At 38.2% G+C, this 23,865-nt stretch overlaps 1 long non-coding RNA gene across 1 annotated transcript in view; it reads right to left on the reverse strand.

The window, feature by feature from the left end:
• LOC144018796 (uncharacterized) overlaps positions 1 to 23,209 on the reverse strand; it is a 49,274-nt gene extending 26,065 nt beyond the window's left edge. The window contains exons 1-2 of the long non-coding RNA XR_013283517.1: positions 23,117 to 23,209; positions 21,288 to 21,368 (exon numbers count right to left, since the gene is read on the reverse strand). This is a non-coding gene — a long non-coding RNA (uncharacterized LOC144018796). The remainder of the gene's footprint in view (positions 1 to 21,287; positions 21,369 to 23,116) is intronic.
• Positions 23,210 to 23,865: the final 656 nt, after the last annotated feature.

A 23,865-nucleotide genomic window follows, 5' to 3' on the forward strand; every position in this document is an offset into this window, starting at 1 on the left:
CGGGGATATATCGCGATACTACATCGCGCGATTCTCGAATCGATTAAATAATAGGCAAAATCGATTTTTTTTTTTTTTTTTTTTTTTTTTTTTTTTTTTTTTTTTAGGATTCACACCTTAAGCATGGAAGAATGTTATATGAACGGAACATTAAGCCTTAATATTTTATTTTAATGCTGTTTAAACATGAAACAGATTACAACCTCTATAAGACTGAAATTTCAGATAAATAAATAATACATTTTCATATAAATCTTACACTCTACAAGCTTACTGATTAGTATATTCTAAATTTGAATGAAAAAAAATCGCAACAATCGACTTATAAATTCGTATCGGGATTAATCGGTATCGAATCGAATCGTGACCTGTGAATCGTGATACGAATTGAATCGTCAGGTACAAGGCAATTCACAACCCTATGAATTAGTATCCCATTCATGTGGTTATAGTTTGCTGTGTTGTTTACTGAATCAGGAGTTCTGCATATAATATTTTTAATCACAAATGATTGTCCAAACTTTTTCATTTGAGGGCCACATAGAGAAAATCAGAAGGACGCAAGGGCCACATAATGTTATGAAGAGAAATTGTGTTTAGTCCAAAAATAATTGTACAAATAATTTATTGGTGACTTTGCATATTTAGAAAAATGTTACAGTATATAAACCAATTTATTTGAAATATGGCAGTAGGGTTATTATAGTTTTGCAATTTTTCATTTTAGTTAGTTTTTATTAGTTTTCCAGGGTGGTTCTGTTTTTATTAGTTTAGTTCTTTAAAAAATGCTTAGTTTTAGTTTAGTTTGTTAGTTTCAGTATTAGTATTAGTTAAAAAAAAATTTGTTTTACTTGCACACAATATTTAAAAACCACTATGGGAACAACGTCATCTTTTGGTGCTTTTCTATTGGCTGCTGCTAGGTGACATCACTTCTGTGTGACACACGTTCAAACGTCCTTATTCCGGTTAATATGAAAATAAATCGACTTCAGATCACATTTAAAATCATCCCCAAAAGGCTCATTTATTCAATTAATTACCAAAGACTAAAACGAAGGACATGTTTGCTATAATTAGAGTTAGTTTTAGTTAGTTTTGTAAACATAAAATGTAGTTTCAGTTAGTTTTCGTTTTTATTTTATTTTGGTAACAATATTGTTTTTTGAATTTTAGTTTTTTTTTCGTTAGTTTTAGTTAACTAAAATAACCTTTAATAGCACCTGTGTTTTTCGACACCCTCCAGTCTTACTTTGACCATCTCCAAACATTTTTGTTTTGTTTATTTTATTTGAACTGAGTCAAATGCCATTTTTTAGCATATGCCGCGGGCCGCTGAAAAATGGACGACGGGCCGCAAATGGCCCCCGGGCCGTAGTTTGGACACCCCTGTGTTGTAAATATTTGCAATATTCATCAATTTCAGCAATAGTAGTCATGCAAACAAAACTGATTTTTTTCAATGTGCTCAGATGTCATTGTCATGTCGGACAGGAACGCTCAGGCGACGTGTACCTGCGAAGAAATAGAAGCCCCATCTCCTTTCTGGAATCTGAAGTCTAAAAATAACCTCCGCCCGCTCGTACTATTGTTCGTGCGGGTAAACTTTTACTTCTGCAATTTATGTCTCTGTTTTTATGATACGCCTTCTGGTGTTGTTGGATGCATGGTAGGAGGAACATGGATGGACGGGTTGGGATGGGTTCCAGCAAGAGACTTTGCTCCTTGCCAAAGTTAACAAGGAGCTGAGTTATCGCACCATCTGCTGTCTGTGAGATGTGACTCATGACTTTTGGACGGTCGCCAGCAGCTAACCTGCTGGCTGCTGTGCCTGTTTGATTTCTTCTCAGCACCTTTACAAAAGGAAATATATTAAAAAAAAAAAAAAAAAAAAAAGAGACGCATGATATGCACATTGTATTAGCATGAGGAGCGGTATTAACTCTTTGACTGCCCAACATTATTCAAAAAAACAACCCCAACAGTGCCAGCCGATTTCGAGCATTTTCGAGCGTTTTGTCTTTCAACAAAACATTGTGCGCTACGACTACATAAACACAAAAAAAGTATGTTTCTACCTTATCCCGTTCTTTAACTCATTTGCTCCCAATAACGTGTAAATACGTTTTTTTTATGTTTTAAGTGTCCCAAAGACGTATTCATACGTTTTCTTTGTTTTTTTTTTATGCTAGAGCATACATAAGGCTTTGATGCAGCCTCTCAACTGCAAAGAACGGTTGCAGAAATGGTAGTTATTACACAAACGGCCAGCAGGTGGCAGCAGAGCAAAGGAGATCAACCAGAGCCATCTAGAAAAAAAGCTAAATTACTTACAATTTTAAATAGATTTGTGAAAACTGATGACACTTAGCTCTCTTCTAATGCTAATTGCTGCAAAACAGAAACAGAAACATTCTTTTTTTTCCTGATGAAAGAAGAGACTTTAATCTTTCTTTTGGTAGGTTCCATGCTTTTATAGCAATAGAACACAATATTCTGTTGGCCTTGCAAAATCAGTCAAAATCCAGTAAAACAGCCGGGAGCGAACGGGATTGCGAAATGTGAAAATGGCGGCGAGTGATAATCACCAGTCGAAAATATGTAATTTCAGTGACATAAGCGAAAATAGAAAAAAAAAATAGAGAAAACAAGCTTTTTGTGATAAAATACATTTGTTTGCACCACAGAGACTTTGAAAATATTTTTGTTTCTGGTTTATTGACGCTGTGCGAATTAGATTTCATGTGACTAAGGCTTTGATCATTCACGTCATCCTTGAAAACGTTCGATTGCATCAGATTTGTCATGTTTCATTGTAATTTCATATACCGTGAGCACATTGAAACGATACATTGTAGGCCATAGTTAAGTGGCTGTTTTGGGATTTCACAACCCCAATGACAAGGCAGTGCTGCACAAGACATTGCCCATTGAGAAAGAAAAAAATAATAATTTAGTAAACGTCAATTAACGTTTATGGCAGCGTTCATTAGGATTTTAGCATACGTCATTAAACGTTTTTGGCAGTCAAAGAGTTAAGGGCACAAGGGCTGTGCATCAGTTTGCTTGCAAAGAGGGCAATCGTGTCCATTTCTTCTCTCAGTGTTTGCTCATAATGTTTAATCAGAAATCGTATTTTCTAAGCATATTTGTTTGCTCAGCTGCTTCAGACGACTGCAAGCAAATATGCTGGTGGATTTACAGTGAGAAAAAAAAAAAGAACGAACGCTCCAGATGAAATGTCAAGCTTGTGTGTAAAATGAGACCAAGAGGAATTATTTCAGAACTTTCTGCACTCAAATAGAAAATGAATATACACAGCCAACATTTAAAGTGACTTATTATCTGATCTTTCACACTTTCCATGATGGATTGCACTCGGGACAATCGGGAACTGGACCACAGTAGGCTTTTCCTCAAAATTTATTTGAATTTAGAATTGATTTATTTCATTTGATCAATAACTTTGGACATAATTAAACCTTGAAATACCGTACAAATAAAATTTGAAGTAATAATTTAGCTGAGGAGCGGACATTACCCATACACAATAAATTCTCATTTCAATTTCTTTGGTGATGTAAGGGGGGTGGGGGCTGCATGTGAACCCAGGGAATATCTATGTGTTTTTTTAATGCCATACCAAAATAAATTATAATTGCACATCCACTACAGAAGGTGGCAGTGTTCCTCTCATTGTCAGAGAGTGCACAATGTACTGCTTGCTTGTGTTACAATATTTAAACATTATTATTTGTACTACAGAAAAGAGCTACGAGAGCAATCCACAATGTCGGATATCTTCACCATACAAATGCATTGTTTCTCTGTTCTAAAAGTTTAAAATGATTTAATCTGGTAGAATATAAAACTATACAAACTAATCGATAAAGCAAACCATAATCTACGACCAGTTTATATTTAAAATGTGTTTTCAGGAAGAGAAGGTGGATATAATATAAGGGGGATACATAATTTGAAGCCAAAGTATTCACAGACAACAATGAAAAGTTTTTGCATATCTATATGTGGCATGAAACTTTGCAATAGACTGAATACTGACCTGCAACAATGTCCAAAAATACACCAGTACAACATATAACAAAAACAATAACGTATAACAAGGAAGAGAGACCCTTGTGAGGATTAAGCGGTCAAGAAACTGGATGGATGAATTAATGTCATAAAGTTCTCAAGTGTCATTCAAGCATGTTATTTAAAAAAAAAATAATAAAAAAAATAAAAAAACAACCTGAGACGATATTCAAGATTTATGTTGAAGTGTGCTCAAAATATGTGACGTGACCATTCTATTTGTATTGTATTCTATTCCTGGATAAATATCCCAAAGTGCTATATTTACTGTCATTGAGCTATTTCCCCACAACAGAACAAAGAGCATGGCATCATCCTGCCTCTTTTTGGCATCAAGGGGATTTCCGCGGCTGAAACTCTTCACAGAAATGGTTTTCGTTTTGTATGCGATGTGTTTACGCCAGTAAGGAATGAAATTCAAGTTTGGCCATCGAACAATAGCGCAGACAATCACAGCAGCGTAATAAATACGAGCATGAATAACACGTAGCAGCTCTTGTTAAACATGTTTAGTCAGATTCAAGTTATTGCGCCCATAAATCCTGTGCTTGATTTACTGACAGTGCAATAATTGCTGCTTTGGGACAATTGTACACACTTTTGATTTCTGAAAAACAGCGACCAATTGTCACCAAAACCTGAGAGCATTATTTTACCAACCTTTATTGAGCCAAGGCACGTATTGTTTTACATTATAAAAATCTCATGGCACACCACCAAAGACAAATGTCAAACAAAGTGTTTGTGGTGTAGTGAAATAATGATGATCTTGTCTCAGTTTATCCACAGATATGCTTACTCAGTATAAAATATGAGCCTGCTGTTAAGCACAAAGATAATATACTCTTCAGGACACAGATGCGAGATGTGGCAACACCCGATCTGGCAACCACTGTGCCACAGCACTAATGTGTCATACATACAAGTACGTTATGACACATTCACAGACATACTTATAGTGGCATGGTTCCATTTGACATTTATTACATTCATTTTGTTTATTAGTTCGCTATTCACTCGCCGCCATTTTCACATTTCGCAATCCCGTCCGCTCCCGGCTGTTTTCCTGGATTTTGACTGATTTTGCAAGGCCCACAGAATATTGTGTTCTATTGCTATAAAAACATGGAACCTATCAAAAGAAAGATCAAAGTCTCTTCTTTCATCAGGAAACAAAAAGTTTGTTTCTATCTGTTTCCGTTTTGCAGCAATTAGCATTAGAAGAGAGCTAAGTGTCATCAGTTTTCACAAATCTATTCAAAATTGTAAGTAATTTAGCTTTATTTCTACATGGCCCTGGTTGATCTCCTTTGCTCTGCTGCCCCCTGCTGGACGTTTGTGTAATAACTACCATTTCTGCAACCGTTCTTTGCAGTTGAGAGGCTGCATCAAAGCCTTCTGTATGCTCTAGCATTAAAACAAACAAACAAAAAAACATATAAATACGTCTTTGGGACACTTAGAACAATAAAAAACAACAACGTATTTACACGTTATTGGGAGCAAATGAGTTAGAAAAACAAAACAAAAAAAACACTGTTTTCATTTGACAGAGATGATAGGTAATTAACTAATATCCCTATTAATTGTGATATGTTATTTTTGCTGTACAGGGAGTCCTCGAGTTAGGGCACACTCGAGTTAAGGCATTTCGACTTTAGCCGGTTTCGGTTCCGCCATTTTGGCTCCTCGTACGCCATATAACCCACAGTGTTTTCCTCTCATCCGCTACTTAGCCCTTTGCTAGTGCTAGCGCTTGTGCACTTGTGGGAGTATCTTTGGCTTTTTCGCCCTCTTTTTTTTTTTTTTTTTTTTTTTTTTACATCAGCCTCGCGCCCGTCTTTTCCATCCACCTCTAAGCAGTAATGGTAAGTACAACATCTTATTTTTTTATATATATATTTTAACATATTTTAGATTATTTTTATGCAAATTATTTTGATGTCAATATTGACTTTAATGGAGAAATTGGCTAGCGTAGGAACGTAACTGACATAACTCGAGGACTCCCTGTATTATCTTTTTTGTGTCTCTTCTACTGAGTTGGGTGGACATCAAACATATTTTGTCAACTGTATGATTAATGTAATACATAATTGGTACAGTATCAAATTTTTTTACTCTTTGGTTGTGTGTGTTTTTTTTTTTTTTTTTTTTTTCCATACAAGCAAAGTGAGAGAGTGTTGTTGTAATTTGTCTTGCCTTAATAGATGGGTGCAGTGTCTGCTTTCCCGGGTTCATTTATTGACTTGACTGTATGTCGTAAATCTTCTGTAAGTACATTCTTTAAGAGACAGGAATCTGACTGTCAAGAGACTCAAGTGCGAGAAAGGAATTAAGCTGACACCACAGATATGATGGAAAACGCTCGCAGGAGACTGTTGACGCTTTTCTCCTCGTCAGGTCTCTTACGTTAACCCAAATAGGGACACAAAACACATAGTAAAATGTGGACAGTAAATTACACTAAGCTTTGCGCTTATCTCATGATATTTTAAGATCATATACAATCTTAAAATATCACTTAATTGCTTCCTACAACAAAAATAAAGCTATATATATATATATATATATATATATATATATATATATTAGGGATGAGCGAGTGCCGATACCAGGTATCGGTATCGGGCCGATGCCGATACCAGGTATCGGTATCGGGCCGATACCAGCCTTTTTTCAAGTACTCGAGTACTCGTGACGCAGACGAGTACAAGCGAGCGATGGCAGAGGGGGAAGACGTTCAGTGAGTCCTCCTTGCCTCTAAGTGGCGCTAGCTTGCAGCAGTTTTTCACCAAAACTTCACCGGTTTGGAAATACTTCAAAATTGTGAATCTTAAACTAAAAGAGCATTTTTGTGTTTTATTTTGAGTGTTAAGACTATTGAAGAGTGACTGTGCTGTTTTTTTTTTTTTTTTGTCAAAATTAAAGGAAATATATTTGTTTAAAAATATCTTTTAGTGATTTTTTTTATTTGTCAAAATGTACTACTGGTATCGGCAGTTGGTATCGGTGAGTACTGAGGGTCTGAGTATCGGTATCGGTCTGGAAAAAAAGTGGTATTGAACATCCCTAATATATATATAATGATAATGAAGTAAGCGTGCAATAAAAAAAATCTGATCAACAATGTGTTCTGATGGATTTTTTTTTTTTTAATTAAAGGTGTTAAAGATTATAACGTCACCACCTGTTAAATCATCAAATCACGAATTATAACATGATTCATTTATTGTCATGCCTGTACTTTTATTACATGCACAAAAGCATTTGCCAGAGTTGTCACCAACTCACTGTCAGATGTTTGTGGTTCGACGGTGCAATGTTACTGAATGTCTGAGAAGGAAAGAAGAAGAAAAAAAAAAAGGATTGTAATTCACTCACGTAAATCACTACATTTATTACAAAATTATCTTGACATCCACCTGTTGGTGGTCCAATTGGCTGCGTATAACCACCGACAACACAACAAGCAAACCTTTTCATGTTAGTGCCTTGCACTGTAAGTGGAACTTGCTCTCTACAAGGTAAAGTATGTTTATTTATTGCTTTCGCGTTGTACCTCTACAATGCATGTCAGCTGAGGAAAAAAAAAAAAAAAAACAGGCTTCAAGATGATTTGATGGATTGCTAAGAGGAGCTTGTGCCGTTTCAGTCCAAACAGCCCTAAATCAAACTTGTCACAAATTTCAGAATTTAACAAGCATCCTGAAGTCAGAGCAAAGACAGACAAAAATCTTTTCCTTAAAGCCATTTGTCAAACATATGATGAGGAGCAGCCTAAACGAAAACTGCGATGAAGAATTCAAAGCAATTTCAAATGATTATGACTGAATTTAACATGGAAATTTGTGTAAATTCATTCAAGTGCTCTTTTGTGATCATTGCCCAAGCCAGAAATATTTCTGCTATGCAGCTGAGCTGATTCCTTCCTCGAAGAGGCGTAAAAGTGGACACGACTGCTGAGAAATGACCGATGTGTTTTCGGTCACGGGTTCACAGGGGTCAAGTCAGTGGATTTATAATCCATGCGAGGATTGCGGGTTGACTCGAGACGTCAGACCCCGTCTTTATTTTCACTGCAGTACGATTTACGATGACGAACGTGCGGGACATTTCACATTCAAAACCCGAAACAGTAAACATCTATTGACTGCACAGGATATCTTAACATCTAAATCTGAAATATAATGAAATAAAACGTACCGTATTTTTCGGATTATAAATTGTAGTTTTTTTTCATAGTTTGGTGCGATTTATACTCTGGTGCGACTTATGTGTGAAATTAACACATTATTATATCATTTCACATGTTATTTTCACACTAAACCGCAAGAGGGCGCTCTAGGCCTGTGTTGATAAGTTCAACATTGCCGGTAGAAGAGGAAGCGGAGCATCGTCTAGCTCCCGAGTTGGGGGAGTTGTTTAAAAGTGACACCGAGGATGAAGATTTCATTGGATTTAGTGATTTGGAGTGAAACTGATAGTTTGGTAAACTTGTTAGCATGTTCTTTATGCTAGTTATATGAATAACTTGTAGTGATGGGAACATAATTCACCCACGGAATGTTGGGACGAAGGGAGAGTTCCGGGTGGGAAGGTTTTGTTATGTGGAAAAGGGGAGTTAGCCTGTTAGCTTCTAGCTGAGTGGGGAGTTGCTGTTAAGACCTCAGAAGCTGATGTCAATAAAACGCCAGCCTTTGGCTCCGCCCTTCAACACTCCGCCTCCGAAACAAACTTTTAATATGTTACGTCGTTACTGACATTACCAAGCATGTCAGTCATGTAACGTTAGTATACCGTACGCTTATTCGGCCTGTCGTTCTCTCTTTTATTTTTTATTTTAAATTGCCTTTCAAGATGACGTATGTTTTTGGTGTTGGATTTTACCAAATAAATTTCCCCCAAAAATGCGACTTATACTCCAGTGCGACTTATATATGTTTTTTTTGCTTCTTAATGATGCATTTTTTGGCTGGTGCGATTTATAATCCGGAGCGACGTCTAATCCGAAAAATACGGTATATAATTTCAAGTGTAATTACGAACAAGAGATTCAAAGGCGTTGCACAAGAAAAAGATCATTTACAGGATTTTTACAAGAAATAAATGAATTGCATGTGTTATTGTAAATGTCCCCCAATACATGCAATAAGAGAGGCCAGGGGGACAAATATGCCGAAGCCTTCCGAGTGGGCCACAAACTGAAGGTCCTGTCCAGTCCACCTGGAGCCCATCATGGCCGACCACTGCAGACCCGGCAGCTGCACTGCACTCTTCTGGGATACTGGACACCCCCGAGCTGACCACTCTGATGAATCTGTCTGCCGCCTGCCCTGTGGCCCCCATCAGATCCATCCTTCTGGGAAACAAGTGTGTCTGACTGACTTAAAGCAAACACAGTCACCCCTACACACGCACACACACTTCCTGTGGCCCCAAGTGCATGCCACACCATTAATACCAATTGGCCTTTCTTTATGGCTACAAATATTTTTCACATGCCCCTGGCCTCCTCCAAAACCATCTTGAATATCGGTGACCACAACCAAAGATCGCAAGCCCTTGTACTTGGGAGCGCCAAACCACAGGATACGCCAATGGAGGTATTTGTTAACGTGATTTGTTAAACAATTGGGGGTCACCAAAAAAAAAAAAAAAAACTGCTACAGGGTCCTTTAAACTATATCTGCACCCAAGCACAGTGGGTGGGTCTATTGAAAAATCATATTTAATTGATCCATTTTTTTAAAGGTATTATAGCGGTACAGTAATTCATTCATTAATTCATTCATAGCAAGAGCTTCAGCAAAACAAACTCTAGAACAAGTTTTGAAAATAGCAAACTAATGTGTGGTAAATTTGCCAACTTTAAATTGGCAAATTTGCCACTTTATAATATGACGAGAAAAAAAAGTGGCAAATTTAATTAATGAATTAATGAATGAATGAATGAATGAATTAATTAATTAACTACTCATTTATTTTTGCATTATAATGTATTACAAAAGCATATCTTCCCCCCACCCCCCGATTGCTGTTTATTAACTCTTTGACCGTTTAATAATGATTAGTAAAATCAAAATGTATGCCACCATAAACTTTAAATGACGTCAACTATGTTTTTTTGTTTTTTTAAATCAATGGGCAGTGCAACGTCTCAGTGCAGCGCTGCCTGGTCAATGGGTTGTGGAATCAAAAACACCCACTAACTATGACCAGCAGATGGCAGCCTTGTATCTCTTTTCCAATGGGCTCAAGGTGTATTTAATTACAATGAAACATGACGGAATCTGAAGAAATAGAACGTTTTCAAAGATGGCGAGAATGATCAAAGCCTTCGTCAACATGTTTTCGAGACAAAGTTAGAGAGAGCAGACAGATAGAGAGATAGTGAAGTGCTGAATATTGGTCAAAGGATGATACGGATGGAGCTGCCAGGCAAGAGAACTTGATGAAAACCTCAGAGCAGGTTGATGATGAGCAGTTGGTGTTCAAAGTTTGAGGCATACAAAAGATTTAATTGCTATTGGCATCAAAGCAATTATAACTAGTCGAGGTGTTTGGTTGGTGCTGGATTTCACTTTGATGGACTGGATGTACTGGTTTCTTTGGATCTCACTCTGCCTCATCTATCCTTCCCTCCTTCCTCTCTTTAGTTTTTCCTCTGGTCTCTTGAGATCTCTTTAATTTGTTGGAATTTAGAGGCTTCTGGGGTTGGCGTAAGACTTTGATTTTGTAACCATGTGGAAGGCAGGAAGTGTTTGGTTGGTGCTGGATTTTACTTTGATTTATCTTTCTTTTCTTTTTATCTTTTCTGACCTTTTCTCTGGTCTCCTGACCGTTTGAACCTCACGACTCTGGTGAGACTCTGAAGTATCCGGTGAAGGTGAAGGGTAATTAATTTTTATTAGGTTTTAGGTGAATTAATGAGTATAAATTTACACGTATTTGCACGCACACACATACGCGCACACGCGCGCACACACGCACCCCTACACGTAAAAAAATAAAAAAATAAAATAACAATTCTGAGCTCTCTCTTAAAAAAATAAAATAAAAAATAAAAACAACTAATCAACTCTTGTATCTAATTTGTACGTTTGACTGCAACATCATTCTGTTTTATGGCCAAGCACGAACTCAAATCAAGCTGCCGCACGCAAACACACGCACAATCCTGAACTTCCCGGACAAGTTTTTTACGCGAGCTGGTTTTGTCAGCGAGTGGCAAGCCCTGATGCTTGAGTGCTGTTTACTTTTCACTCAGATATTCACTCGACCCCGATGCTGGTATCAGGTGGGCATGTTAACTTGCACGTGGGTGTACGTGTGTGCTATGTTTTGTCTGCCTGTGCAAATGTCGCTGGTGCCTATCCGAGCTGGTGGGCCAATTCCCATGCCGTAAGCACAGGGATGTCCAAACTTTTTCATTCGAGGGCCACATAGAGAAAATTAGAAGGACGCAAGGGCCACATCATGTTATGAAGAGAAATTGTGTTTAGTCCTAAAAATTGTACAAATAATTTATTTGTGCTTTTGCATATTTAAGAAAATGCTACAGTATATAAACCAATTTATTTGTAATTCGGCAGTAGGGTTATTATAGTTTTGGAATTTTTCATTTTAGTTTTTATTTTGAGTTTTTTTTATTTATTTATTTATTTTTAATTAGTTTCCAGGGTGGTTCTGTTGGGTTTTTTTTAAATTAGTTTTAGTTTTTTAATAAGTGCTTAGTTTAGTTAGTTTCAGTATTAGTTTTAGGTTTTTTTTATGTGTATTAAATGTGCGCAATATTTTAAAACACACCATGGGCATGACGTCGTTATTCTGGTTTGTATCAAAATAAATCTACTAAAAATCACATTTAAAATCATCCCCAAAGGCTTATGCATTAAATTAATTACCAAAGACTAAAAAGAAGGACATTTTTGCTATAGTTAGTTAGTTTTATTTTAGTTAGTTTTGGAAACATAAAATGTAGTTTCAGTTAGTTTTCTTTTTTGAAAAGCATCTTCGTTTTTAGTTTATTTCGTTAACAATTTTTTTTATTTTATTTTAGTTTTTTCATTAGTTTTAGTTCACTAAAATAACCTTTAATAGGACCTGTGTTTTTCGACACCCTCCCTTCTTACTTTGACCATCTCCAAACATTTTTGTTTTGTTTATTTTATTTGAACTGAGTCAAATGTCATTTTTAGCATATGTCGCGGGCCACTAAAAAAATGGACGGCGGGCCGCAAATGGCCCCCCAATGCCATGCGAATCCATTCTTCATCCTCCATTCTGTGCATCCAACTCGCGTGACTGGCTTCGGTTCACACAAAACAACGTCCATAAAGGCATGGCTGGAGGAATTTGGTGACAAAGAATTTGAAAGCCCTGACTTAAGTTATTTTAAGGCAGTGCTTCTCAAATAGTGGGGCGGGACCCCCAGGGGGACGCGAGGCTCCATCAAGGGGGGCGCGTTTGACCTCGGGGAACCTAATTTTTTATTTTGTTATTATTTATTTATTTATTTATTTTTTTACTCTCCTAGAATAAAGTGCAATTGCACCTCCACTACATTAGGGGGCAGTGGCGCTCTCGTTATTGGCAGTCTTGGAGTGTGCGCAGGGAGCGGAGTTAGTGGATGAAATAGGTCAAGGGGCAAACAGAAGATGTTCTGGGAGATTTTATTTTATTTTTTTCTGATATAATGACAGGGTGCTGGGCAGCTGGATCCTGTTTTCTGATGCGACCATTGAGCAGAGCAAGCCACGGGCAGCTCTGTCTGCGGGCTCCGTGTTCATTAGTGAAGCGGCAACGCAACTCTGGGGGCGATTCACAAGCATATCATGTTAAAAAGGAACGCCCGGCCACAGAGGGATTTTCCTGCTGTTGTCTGTGTGTGTGGGAAGAGGTGAACTTGCGGATCAAGGGAACGGAATTAGTCAACTTCAGTCGAAAAACTTTCCCCTCAATTGAAGAAACGCTTCAAACTCATTCCCCAAGCCACTACAGACAAACAAATTGTCTGTGAGTTGAGCTTTGTTTCAACCTGGAAAGCGGCCAAATGCAGCCAAATGTTTGGAGCATCTGTCGCCTGATGCTGCACTAGGTAGGTGCTGGCATAGGCCTGATGCCAGTCGGTTTCATTCCCGTCTTCCCTGCCTTGCAGAAAAACCCAAACCATAACCGCTAATTTTATTTTAGTCATTTATTTCCCCTGATACACCTCAGCTTTGTTTGCATTCTTTTGACTATTCGGTGTTATTCAGTGGCGAAAACACCACCCAGAGTAGCGATTAAGCTTCAGTGCAACAATGAAACTGGATCTGTCCTTGTGTACTGCATCAAGCCTCAGCAGCCCATTTATCTTGAGTGAGACCACGAAGTGCCTATTGGGTGGTCGCCTGGCACTTGAGCCCAGGCCACCTTCCGCCGATTGTTTAAATGTGGACATATCTGGATTGAATTGGTGACCCGCTCCGTCTCTCACCCTCAAGTTTCCGTCGTTTCATGTGGTTTGTTAAGTGCAGCAACCCACATGTGGCTCGTATTGCTCTGCTCACTAGTTCACCTCCATCAAACTTGTCATGGGAATCAAAATGGCTTTAACGGGTGAAAGTGAAACTACAAGAGAAGGGGTGTGTCTTGATAGCTTCTCCACGTCAACTCAAGTCTCTCCACGTCAACTCAAGTCTCTCCACGTCAACTCAAGTCTCTCCACGTCAACTCAAGCTTCTCCACGTCAACTCAAGTCTCTCCACGTCAACTCAAGTCTCTCCACGTCAACTCACGTCTCTCCACTTCAACTCAAGTTTCTCCACGTCAACTCAAGTTTCCCCACGTCAACTCAAGTTTCTCCACGTCAACTCGAGTCTCTCCACGTCAACTCAAGTCTCTCCACATCTAGCCAAGTCGTCCTGTCATGCCCAGTCTGTCCACGTCCCGTCCAGTCATGTCGATCAGTCTGCTCACATCTCGTCCAGTCCTTTATTTAGTCACTGTAAATAAAGCTCTATATATATTGTCCTTCCCGTTTGTCTGCCTGCCATGTTTCTCCGCCTTTGGGTTCATCCACCACATCCATGCTCCACGGCCCATAACATTGTCATTAAACATTTATAAAGGTGTCGATTTAAAAAAAAAAAAAAAGATTCCAGGAAGCAGATCTACTTGTCTTGTTTATCACATCGCAGTTTAAAATAACCTTCAAATTAATAACCTTCAAATTATAGGATGCGAGGAAGAAACATCAGTTATTAATACTTTATACTCTACAAATTTTAGAGAGCCTGTACTTTTTTTTACTTTAGTAAATATTTGATGAGCGCTTTTACTTTTACCAAACTCGTTACACAAATAATTGTACTTCTTCTACCCAAGTACAAAATATCATTACTTTTACCTTCTAACTATAAACTAGTCTAACTATAAAATTTGGCAAATAGCTGAATAAGAGTGAGATATCTTTGAATTGGATCTTACGCTTGTATGCTAATGTACAGTACACAATTTAAACTGCATTGTGTAATATTTTCCACACACAATATCTATTTGTGAAAAAGATATGTGTGAGCAATGGCTGTGGCGTCTTTGGAATTTCAGTTGACAACTTTAAAAAAGCAGATTTTGTCAAGATATGTGTTGTGACACACAAAAAAAGGATCAGGTTACCATCTGTCATGTGAAAAGCAACACACTCTGCTATGATGAGATGAACTAAGATTTTTTTTTTCCCCCCTGTGCAAAAGATTATCTCACTCCTTTATCTTTCCTAACAATATGCCACCATGGCTCCCTTGTGACACATTCACTCACAACATGATGATGTTTTCACAATACCGAGCTGGGGACTCGTAAAGTGTGCACATGTGCAACAATCCCCGTGGAAACGTACTTACATACATTTAAACGGCAATGAAAATAGAACGTTTACCAGTCGGACCAGTTGTTCTCGATGAGATCCAGCACAAAGAGCGTGTCTTATGAAAACAGGAGACGGTAACGTAGACATCTGACGGTGTCATAAAGTTGCCACATTTGACACGCACGCACGCTATGACTGGCCTTTACTCATGAATTTTGAAGACTTTTTTTTCATCTATCAATTCACAAAACAACTTGATTATACAGACTAATTCAACAATTTGCTTTGGGTAAGAAGTGGATATTAAATATTAACTCTTTGACTGCCAAAAACGTTTAATAACGTTGAGTAAAATCACGATGCTGCCATAAACGTTAAGTGATGTCAACTAATTTTTTATTTTTTTTGTGAATATATCAGTGGTCAGTGCACCGTCCAAGTGCAGCGCAGCCGGGTCAATGAGTTGTGAAATCAAAAACACCCACTAACTATGGCCAGCAGATGGCAGCGGTAGCTGCTCGGGCCCTAACTAGAGCTGCGAATTACAATGAAACATGACTCAATCTGATGAAATAGAACGATTTCAAGGCTGACGTGAACGATCAAAGCCTTTGTAACATTAAACCTAATTTGACGGAGCGTCACTAAACAAAAAATATTAGTATCAAAGTCACTGTTGTGGAGAAAATGTATCCTTTCTTTTCAATTTTCGCTCAATGTCACTCAAATGACCTATTTTCAAATGTTGATTACTAAAAAACGGAATAAGGTAGAAACATACTTTTTTTTCCTAATGAAAGAATGGAATGCGATCTTTCATGTGGTACCCATGTTGTTTATGTAGCAAAAAGAACACAATATTCTGTTTGCTTCGAAAAATGAGTTAAAACGCTCGAAATCTGCTGGCATTGGGGGTTGTTTTTTTATAACGTGTGGCAATAAAAGAGTTAATATCACATCATATCAGCTGTTGTCTAAAAATAAATAGTAATCCTCATTCATGTTTTTTTTTTTTTGGTGCTTCTTTAAAGGCCTTATATTTACTTGACCTTCTCTCTTAAACCCTTCGCTCTTCTGTGCAAAAAGCCCCATAAATCACTTTCCTGTAAACAGTAGTGACACGCAGCCTGATGTGTATTTCGATATATTTTTAGGAGACCACAAGGCTTGAAATCTGAGCCTGGCTGTGTTTGCGGGACTCGCGTATTGCTTCATTTCTCTGCATGTGACCGTCTGCATCTCCGTCTGCTCGCAGAGAATTCAGTTTGTCGTACACAGATGCCATCAAGCCAATTTGCTCTTATTGTTACAAATTGTACGTTTGTCACACTTAAACGTGGTAATGCTGCCAGTAACAATACAGTAACACAGATTGAAGCCGGGTAGAGGACAAAGCAGCTGCATGACGTCACGGTGGGCCGCCCTTGCTGGCTGGTCCAAATTACTGACTTGTAAGTCTCAGTGGTGTAAACAAATTCTCTGTAGCGCATATGGCGCGGCAGAAAACAAGCCTACTGGAACGCCAATTAAATAATTCGACCTCATAGCACATGCCGTATAAATACGGCGGGATTCCGCAATACATCAGACACAGTTGATGTTTAAGATGTGGTTTGAGCAAAAATTAAATACAGTAGGTACCGTATTACAGTATAAAGACAAATTACCACTGCCAGAGAGGTTTTTTTTTTCTGACTTTGTTTAGTTCAGTTCAGTATACATTGTTGTCCCAAAGTGAAACAAGTTTTGCAGACAGCCTAAAACGACAATTAAGACAGTTTACACGCATGCATACCTTGAGAAATTATCGTCAAATCATGTTCACTTCACACAAAATGTTTTGTAATGTTTACAGCTCTCGTGACTGATCACTTGTTGATAAAAGTCATAAACAAAGATTGTGATTGAAGATATTCAGATTTATTGTTGTATTTAGTCATTCGACTTACATCCAAGTCCAGTCAGTCAACCTGCTGAAGGCTGTTTGGTTAGCAGCTCCACAATCAGCCGATGCTGACACACTCGGATGTTTATCAAAATCATGAATATTTAACTACCAAAATGATTCATTAATTGCTCATACATGTATTATGTATTTCTTTATCTATCTATCTATCTATCTATCTATCTATCTATCTATCTATCTAGCCTAGCTAGCTAGCTAGTTAGCTAGCCTAGCTAGCTAGCTATTTTGCCTATAAATAATTCTTGTATCTCAAAAAACAAACAGTGAAATGTGAGATCCAGTTTTTGTCTTTTACAGATTGAAAAGAAGTTTTGGTCATGCAACCTTTTTCAGTTTATGGGCATTATTTGTTTGAATTTGGTAAAGGGGTTTTAAGGTCAAAGTTAAGGTCAAAGTTTGCAGCGACAATGGAGTGAAGATTCTGGTAGTCGATATACAAAAGGCATCTGGTTGTTTAGAGTTGGTTCAAATCAAGGAAATACATTGCTAAGAGAGGATACGTCTATCGAAGTAAAATATTTACGAAGCGGATGTGACATTTTAAGCAGTCAAGTACAATTTTAACCCTGTACCGGCCGAAGAGTGTACAGTACGTTCACAGGATATATACAGTATGCAGCTCTCATTTTTTTCCCAAGTTGCAAAACCTGGTCTCCAGTTTTATTTTGTTTTTCTCTCTAATCCTACCTCATCCCTTTCCTGTCTTTCCTGGCTCAGTATTGTGACTCTGAGTTTGACCCCAAATGAAAGAAAGCGTAGAACAAGAGGGAAGGATGCATAGGTGGAGGCTAACGGGTTGGCGACAGATTTAAGGGCCTGGCTGGCAGTGTATGTTAGTGGCGACCGTGAGAGGATTCCCCAAGGATTGGTCTCGGGCCCAGGTGCAGTCTATTAATGAAGATGCTGGATATAAAAACCCAAGTCCCCATGTGAAATCTCAGTCAACACCGTGACCCTCTTTAACCCTGGATTAGCTTCCTTTTCCAGGTTTGGGAGCTGACCCCAACACTCGGTGCACCCCCCAGCTACCTGAACTCTGAGAGATAGACCTATCCTTGCCGTTGTTTTCAGGACTGAAGCCAGCTTGGACTCATCACAACAGCAAAGATGGCCATCTGGCAGCCTCGACAGGAAACTTGCCTGTAAAGTCTTGACTCAAACATCCTCACACTTGGAAGGAAAGATGTTCATCATGTTGTTGTTTTGATGCTTTTACAATAATTGTCAAGTGTAGTTATATATCACATTTGCCAGCCAGGTACAGTACGAGGCATGTGTCCCTTTTCAGTTCTACCGTCATCATCACGTTCTTCCTTTTGGACTTGCCATATTAGGACATATATTTAACGTCATACAATGAATAGATGGAGATACAAACATTGACAACACTGAGTGGCAAAACAAGTCTGTTTCAACGTTCACTTTGTGCTACAAAGGTCACTTTCATCTTTGTCAATATTGGAATTAAGCGACCACAGCTTAAATCAAACGTCAACAAGGAAGATTGACATAGCAACCAGAGGCTCCGTTTCCCTCAATGAAAATACAATTTCTATCATGGGAAGTTGTTTGTTTGTTTTTGTTTTTTAAATGTATCATGTTGTGTTACTGGGTTGGATTTATTAGTTACAATAGTGTGTTGTTCTGTATTAGATTTGTTACAAACACTGAAAAAAAATATTGTGTTGAATTTACTCAATTTTATTTCTTCAAGTGGTTCTATAAACATCAGACTCCAAATACCTACTGACCTATTTATTTATTTATTTATTTATTTAAGAACAGTAGTAGTCTACTTTTAAAAGGTATCTGGAACCAAAACTGAAATTGAGTAAACTCAACACACCAATTTTTTTCAATGTGTGATTGAGGTTAAAAAAAAAAAAAAGAGAGAGAGAGAAGCACTGCTTTAGATGCATTAGATTGGTTTCTTAAAAAAAAAAAAAAAGAAGTTTCCTCTTTTTTAATTCAACGTGAGGTGTCATCGGTCGCTTGTACTCGTCTGCGTCACGAGTACTCGAGTACTTGAAAAAAGGCTGGTATCGGCCCGATACCGATACCTGGTATCGGTACTCGCCCATCCCTAATGATTACCATTATACACCTTGCCAAAAGGTGGTTTCTTGAGCACATGAAGCTTCAAGAAATGAACCATTTCTCAAATCAACTGGCTCAAGTGAGATGATGCCTCATGAGGCTTCATTTCGCCGTCACGAATAAATGGCTTTTCCATTCATTTCAATTGGGAAAGGTGATTTGAGATAGCCCTGTTTTGAGCTAGGCGCATGGTCGCGGAATAAATTAAACTTCTATCTCAAGGCACTGTACTTCCTACCTTAGTGAGATGATGCCTCATGAGGCTTCATTTCACCATCACGAATCAATGGCTTTTCCATTCATTTCAATTGGGAAAGGTGATTTGAGATAGCCCTGTTTTGAGCTGGGCGCATGGTCGCGGAATAAATTTAACTTCTATCTCAAAGCACTGTACTTCCTACCTTAGCTCTTTGCAACCCGCGGACGAGAAAACTCGTCACGTGACACCCGGAGGTTGTCTCCCGCAGACAAGAAAATTTGTCAACTATGTATTTTTTTTATTTATTTTTTTTAAATGAATGGGTGGATGAGACTCTGAGTATTCAGCCCGTGAAGCACTGTAGTGACGAACTGTGCCCTCTTGATGGCAGCGATGGTCTCTTTACATGAGAAGGATGTGATTTCCTAGCAAAGAAGAAAAGCGGAGTGTTGTGGAGTGGTGAGGGGGGCCGGCGGGTGGGGGAGAAAAGACGAGTGCTAACGGCGGCTAACGGGAGGCCGCTAAAAACAAAAGCTCACGCTTTTGAGCAGAGCGTTTGTCACGATTGGTCAAGAGATGACGAAGCGAAAGATCAAGGAGCCACTTGAAAAGCCACCGCCTCCGGCGTTCTCTAAGACAGAAAGTTTGCATCGTCGTATCTCTGACGATTCAACGTCATCTGACGAGGAATCTGTGACGAATTTGGCGAACTCGAGCCGCATTCACCAGTTGTGAACGGTTTAAAGAAACGATTTAAAGAGTTAATATGATGAGGGCACACACTGCTGCACTAACAGCAAAACAAAACAAAAAAAACAAAACAGTGTTAGTAATTGCTTAACCATACAAAACAAGTGACACACTTTGTAGTTTGATAGCACTGATGCATCTATTAAACCCACTAAAAACAACACATTTGTTGTTATGAGGATCACATCTTGCACTAATTACACGAGAGCTGGAGCTGCGACTTGTGTGTCTGCGTGTGGGGGGTCGAAGCGTGTGCTGAAAGGATGTTTTCAGGTTGAGAATGTGGCCGTGGTTGGGCACGCTCCTCGTCTGCGGTTCCCTCTCCTTCGCCTTCTCACTCGCTCGCCCACACCTGCCTGCGCTATCTCTCCTCATATCTTCATTGGCTTCCTCACACCTGTTGATAAAAGACATCCTCACCTGTCAGCAAGCGGCAGCCACCCAGCCATTTTGTGGAGGAGAGGAAACCGCACGGACTGTTTGTCTCTCCGTCTGCAGCTGTTTCTTTTGCCCAGTCGCTCAAATACACCGAGATGAAAACTGAGTGATTGTTTTTACGCTACAAATAAGAAAATTCAAACGTATAATCTGTTGTTGTGGTCTAAATATTGGCAGGCTGGTCTTGTGTTATGTTTGTGCCGATTATCAGCATTTGTGGTGGTGTTCTTGGTGCAGATTGTTATTTAGTGATTTATGAAGTTGATATCTCTTTTTTCGGTTACCTTGAAAAAAGTAACTTAGTTACTTCACGTGCTACTACTTTTTTGAGGAAGTAACTGTTACTTTTGTAGTTACTTGTTTCTAAAAGTAAATAAGTTAAAAAAAAAACAAGTTACCGGTACTTTATTAATGGTTACATTGAGCAGATAGAGATAACCCCACTTAGCATAAATGTAACATAACATAACGTAACATAACATAACATAACATAACATAACAACATAAATGTTTATAACCATGTTATTTGCACAATGACAAATGAATAAATATAAATATTAAATATTAATATTAATAAAAAGGACACCCGGTAGTGTTACTTAATTCAAATTTTTAACAGTGACATTTAGAAATAAAGTTTTTTTTTGTTTTTTTTTTCCGTTTTGTTTTGTTTTTAATGAAATAAATGCCATAAAAAAAAAAACTAAACCTAATAAACCTTTTTGACTTACCCTAATTATTTTTATTCAAATCACATAATCACCAGTATTCTTTTCAGTATTTCACAAAACATAAATGGGCTACATACATACAGTACATATAAATAAATAAATAAATATATATATAAAGTAAGTGTGGCAAGGTGAGAAGCCTTTTGGCAACTTTACCTTTTGTCATGTGTGTTGTTTCTTTCCTTCACTCTTCTCTCCTTGTTTGGATGACCTAATGCTGTTTTGCTGCACCAATTCCTGGAAAAAGGAGCATTTGGGGGGATGAGGGGGGGGAAAAAAGTCATGCGATACGTCATTTGATCATCCCTTGATAAATAGAGAGCTATTGGTGCTGCGAGTATGCGTAAAAGACCGTGTCTTCTCCAGACAACAACGCGTTAAAGACGCGTGTGTCACGCCACTGAATGGAGGTGGCAGGGTGCGAACAGCTGGAGACAAGTTGTGAAGCAGCAAGGTTACAATTGGTGTTAATAGATGCCTTCCTAAAAGTGTGGCTCACAATACACACTCAAACGCCCAGCAAGCCACTTCCCTGCTTGTCAAGTTGTTGTTTGCCGCCATCAACTACAAATGAGTCCATTTAGATTTTATCAGGATTTACTCCAAAGCCATATATTCGATTTTCAGCATTCAGGTGCGTGACTCTGACGGTAAACAGTAGGGATGTAACGATATCCAAACATCACGATACGATATTTATCACGATATGAAGAGAAAAAGATCACAATATTGTAAAAAAGAGAGCTCATACTAAAAAAAAAAAAAAAGCACAATATTGTGCTTTTGTACATAACAGCAATGCATATTAACCACCTACAATCTCTAATAACAATATTGAGGCACTTAACTTGGTAATGCAAGCACACATTGATCGCTTCACAAGCAAATTAGATTCCCCTTCTTCTGACAATTAGCATAGATTTTAAGTAGAATATAGTATCTTGATTTTTTTTTGCATAGTGCAGTAAATCTTAATTGAGAGGAACTGCAGCACTGTCTTTTAATTATTAAACAGTGCTTAAGTCACAGTATGAAAAATGAAAAATCAGTTTTGTTATTTTGTCACACCTCTATAACTATTTGAAAATGACATGACAGTGATCATTTCCATTTTTTTATTATTATTATTTTTTTTAAATCTCAGAAGCATTGTATTCATTCATTATGACCAACCTTCCTAGATGTACAATGCATATTTGGCATATGCAGTCAATGTCAGCTAGTAGAATGCAGTAATTTAGCAAATATATAGAATGTGTGAATAGATCTATTAAAACTCATTCACTGCCAGTCATTATAGAAATTTTTTACATTTCCAATACTCACGTGATATTACATTCAATAATTATATATAAACCGAATCTACCAAATAACAGAATAGACTCCCTACTTTTTGTCCCGTCCCGTTCTTTTATAATTGACAGCAGAAAAATGTCGGTTTGCCAAAATACAGCCATTTCTCCCATGGACTCTGAAACTGTGTTTATTTCCTATAAAATGGGGCAATGATGTCATCTACCGGTGGTTGGGCATCAGTAAAGTTGTTTCCAAGTTTGATATTTACAGTGGAGCATGCTCAGATTCGCCCCCATTTAGCACCGCTCTAAAAAATACAATTGACAAGTATACTTGTCAAAGGCAGTGAATGAGTTAATATCTACCACTTTAATGACATATGGAAATGAAATCTATGATGGAAAAGGAGTTCATGCAAACTTAAAATGAATTTAAAAAAACAAAAAAAAAACAGCAAAACCATATGTAAAGGTGATGCAATTTACTGTTTATACTTTCCACAAGTCAGTAATTTTCTATTAAAGTATTTGTCTTTGTGCGCCATGTAACAATTATGATAGTTTATCAGGCAAACAAGTGAAAACAGATTTTTTTTTTCTCTCTCTCTCTCTCTCACTCGCTTTTTTTTTTTTTTTTACATTGCCTGAAGCTTGAAGTCTGACCTCCTCCCCTCTCGCTTACTCACTCACCTTCTCCCTCTGTGCCGCCGGGCACCAATGGGTGGGCCTGTAGCAAAAGTCGTCATTGAAGCCCCTGGCATTGCCCACACTTCTACTCGATGTCTTGAGGGTTGGGAGGGGGATAAACACAACACGGTTACTAGCCTCGACATTGTTGAGACACTATTGGTGCTCGGAGAAATGAGGTAAATATCAATGGCGGTGGTCTCACATAGCACATTAGTCATCGTCTCCTGCTGGCTGTCTGAGCATCAACGCGGAACAGCCCCGGGGCTCGCACCACTGTCCTCCTGCAAAATCCTACCCGGGCAAAAATAAAGAAACTTGATCGGTGCATAAATCATTAGGAACATTTGTTAACTCGAGTAATTGTACGACATTCATCTTCAGAACGTTTTTTTTTTTTTTTTTTCCATTTGTCAACTCCCAGAGGCTTCTGGGTGTCAACTATACACGCCTACCCTGCCATTGACTTCTCGCTTGTTGTATTGAAAAATAACGTCTTGCAATAATCAAGGACCATTTACGAATGTGCCAGTGTATGTGCCAGGCACTGCAAGCAAATTATTATATTTCTTTTTGCTCCAAGGTTTAGCTTCACGTGCCTTAGCTTGCACATGATTGACTGTTTACTAGGGATGTCACGACAAGGGCAATATCGTGATATCGTGATATTAAAACTGCCACAATATCGTCGTGTTCACAATATTTAAAAGAAACACATCTGTTTAAAAAAAAAGTCAGGTTGATTTCCATTT

The sequence above is a fragment of the Festucalex cinctus genome, chromosome 5, assembly GCF_051991245.1.
Source record: "Festucalex cinctus isolate MCC-2025b chromosome 5, RoL_Fcin_1.0, whole genome shotgun sequence".
In the NCBI taxonomy this organism is placed as follows: Eukaryota; Metazoa; Chordata; class Actinopteri; order Syngnathiformes; family Syngnathidae; genus Festucalex; species Festucalex cinctus.